Here is a 3,640-nt window from a genome sequence, read left to right as displayed (position 1 = left end):
TGTCCATCACCTGAGAGGATTCTGTCCAAAAGAACATAAACCCGAAGCCAATGTCATTGTCAGTTCAGTCCAGACAGCAGATCTCGGGATGTCTGTAGGGCTGTTTGTTCTGCTCTAGTGTAACTCCCAGGCGGCGCTAGTGGTAAGGAACCCGCCTGCCAATGCAGGAGACGTAAGAGACATGGGTTCCATCCCTGGATCGGGAAGCTCCCCTGGAAGAGGGCATGGGAACCCCCTCCAGTATCCTTGCCTGGAGAATGCCATGGACAGAGGAGCCCGTGGGCTGCAGCTCTGCAGCTCTGCTGCTAAGTCGCTTCAGTCGTGTCCGACTCTGTGAGACCCCATAGACAGCAGCCCACTAGGCTCCTCTGTTCCTGGGATTCTCCAGGCAAGAAAACTGGAGTGAGTTGCCATTTCCTTCTCCGGGGCTGCAGCGCACGGGTTCACAAGTCGGACATGACTGAAGTGACTTAGCACTCCAGTGCCTGACTTAGGCAGCCACAGTCAAAGGACCTTTATCTCATGCAGCTCAGAAACTTAAAAGGCTGAAAGGAAGGCCGAGGACGCTGGCGGGATTTCTCCAGCCTGGACCTGGTGGATGCAGAGCTGAGGAAAACCGCTTTGCTTTTGTAGGTTTGCAGCCAGGGTCGACTCAGGTCAGTGTGTTTGTTGATCTGCTTCGAGGGCCCGGGGCTGATGCTGCTCTTTTAGTGCCTCCCGGTGAGCTTGAACTCACTGGTGCTGACTCAGTGGGGCTGGGGTCTACGCTGTGGGGGCTCGGTGGTGTGGGGGACTGGATGGAACCACAGCTCTTCAGACGAGTGAACTGGGAGGAGACCCCTGCTCTGCACGTGCGTCTCCAGGCCCCGCTTCCTTGTCTCTGATGGGGACTCATCATGGTTGACCTGCCAGGAAGCTGAGGACCAGAGCCTGCTAGGAGAGAGAGCCTCCACAGAGTAGCTCCTACGCCTCCTGGAGCTGGAGGGAGACCAAGGCTTTTACACCGAGTGGCAGAGCCCCCTCTATCTGAGTTTTAGAAGGTGTGACCCCCCCGGAGCACCTACACCAGCCCTGACCCTCCCCCTGCTCCCTGGAGCTGTGGAAGCAGGAAGATAAGGTAAACGTTACTGCAGAATCTAAGAGGAAAAGCTCCTCCACTCCCAGCCAGTGGGGTGTGTCTGCCTCTTTGCAACCCCACTGACTGCATGCAGCCTGCGAGGCTCCTCTGTCCATGGGATTACCTAGGCAAGAATATTGGAGTGGGTTGCCATTTCCTTCTGCAGGGGATCTTCCTGTTCTAGGGATCAAATCTGTGTCTCCTGCATCTCCTGCATTAGCAGGCGGATCATTTACCTCTAAGTCACATGGGCTACCACTGGGACATGCAGGGCTACTGCTGACCTAATGAAGCCAGCCCTCGAGGCGTGGGGGTGGGGTGGGGGTGGCGCCCTAGCTCTAACACCAAGTCTCTGTTCTCACCAAGGTTCTGTATGTAGTATGGAACAAACACTTCTCAGTTTGTCCGGAGCCCTTTGCTCAATATCCAGGGACTCTGCATAGCTCTTGGCTGATTGTGACTGGCTTCTCAGGTCTGTCCTGAGAGTGGCTTCCCTGAGCTCCTAGCTCTCTGAATTCAGAGTCTGGCCAACTTCGGAAGACTGCTCTCCAAATTCATAAATGTGTTACCTTTTGGGCTTCCCTGGTAGTTGAGATGGTAAAGACTGCCTGCAATACGGGAAACCTGGGTTCGATCCCTGGGTTGGAGGCAGGGATTCAGAGCTCTCTCTGAATTCAGAGAGCTAGGAGCTCAGGGAAACCGAGGCCTTTGTACCTGCTGTTCTTTCTGTTGGTCACACTTTCTTCACCAACCATGGTTTCACATGCTTATCTCTTTTGTCCCTGTTCAAATGTTACCTTCTTGCTAGCAGTCAGGTTAATGAAGAAAAACATTAAAAATTAAAACTCGGTTTCAACTCAACCTTCGCAACAGGTAATAATCAACCGCATGTAGACTGTCTTTTCATTTCTTTGCGTTTCAAGTTCAGTAGACACGCAAAAGGTCTACTTTTTGAGACCTTCTGAGAATTTGGAGAGCAATCTTCTGAAGTCGCTCAGTCATGTCGGACTTTGTGATCCCATGGACTGTAGCCCCCCAACCTCCTCTGTCCACAGAGATTCTCCAGGCAAGAATAATGGAGTAGGTTGCCATGCCCTCCTCCAGGGGATCTTCCCAATGCATCCACTCCTGGCTTTATTTTTCCCACACGGAGCTCTTGTGCCCAGCTCACAGGTGTGCATCTTATCTGTCTGTTCACTCACTGCTGCTGCAGCAGAGCAGGGCCTGGCCCCGAGAAGGTACTCGGCATCTGCTGAACCAGTGATTGCTATGGAGAACACAGTCAGTACTGGAGGGAAAAATACCCATTTTGCAGTCTTGGTTTTTTTTTTGGCCATGCCATACGGCAGCTTGCAGGATCCTGGTTCCCCGACCAGCTATGGAATCCTACCACTGGGCCACCAGGCAACTCCTGGTCTGTCTTCTAAGGAGGGTGGTCCGTGCAGCCCTGTTGTCTGCCACACAGGAGAGGGGAGAGGGGGTGCTGAGCACCCAGGGGACTGGAAGGAGCTAAACTGATAAACCTTCGAGTGAGGGCACTGGCATGGGCTGGCAGCTCCAAGCTCAGAGCTATAGGCGAAGAGATGCTAAGAACCCCAGAAATCCCACTGAGAACTGCTGTTTTAAGCATGCCTTTAGGTTGTGGTGGCCGAGTCACAGAACCCTGCACCTTCAGGAATGGGCCTGCTCCCTGGTGCCTGCAGCATCTTGGGGGTGTGTGGGCCAAGGCCAGGCCCTGTGCCCCACACTTGGGTGAAGGGATGGGAACAAAATGTGGGCAGAGGTGGACAGTCGGGCACGGGTGTCCTGAGGACTCAGACCCTGCATTCACCTCAAGGGTGCAGGGTAGGAGCCCCGACTGTATCATCAAGCGCAGCCTGGAAACCTCAGCCGAGGTCTGAGCTCCATGTACAACAGCAAGAGCCTGACTCCAAACCCCGGTTGCTGGAGGAATGGACGGATACAGGCATCTCGTGACAGAGCTCCCTGAGGTCTGGCTGCTGAGCCCAGTCAGGAGCACGCGTGAGGGGCGGGGGGGCCTCACTGCTGTTTAGGTGTTATTTTATGGGTTGAGTGACCCTCTGTGGACATGTCTGGGGTCCAAACCACAAGTGAGGAGTCTGTTTGGGGAACATGTGTTCTGCTTGTCCAGGGTGGGCCATGCTGATCCCCAGAAGAGGGCCCGTGTGGGGAAAACAGACAGTGGCAGGCATTTCTCTGGGTAGAGCTTGGTGGGGGTACCCCCGGCCATCCTCACAGGTCGAGGCCCGAGGAGCGGACGCTTCAAGCCTGGCACCAAGGGCATCTGTAAGCAGTTGCCCCCTCACTGGCCCTGAGCAGTGGATGCACAAAAGGAAGGAAGGACAGGTGCCCAAAGACACTTGTTTTCAAACGCTTACCCCTCACCCCATCAGCTAACCCCGGTCGCATTATATGAGTCCCCAAAGATGTGTATTTGTACATAGGCTGACAGTCAAGATCAAGTATAAATTTGAGGGCAGAGAACACTTTTTTTTTTTTTTA

This window comes from Bos indicus x Bos taurus, chromosome 1 (assembly GCF_003369695.1).
Source record: "Bos indicus x Bos taurus breed Angus x Brahman F1 hybrid chromosome 1, Bos_hybrid_MaternalHap_v2.0, whole genome shotgun sequence".
Classification (NCBI taxonomy): Eukaryota; Metazoa; Chordata; class Mammalia; order Artiodactyla; family Bovidae; genus Bos; species Bos indicus x Bos taurus.
The sequence above is the reverse complement of the archived record's forward strand: the minus strand, read 5'-3'. Positions refer to the sequence as shown.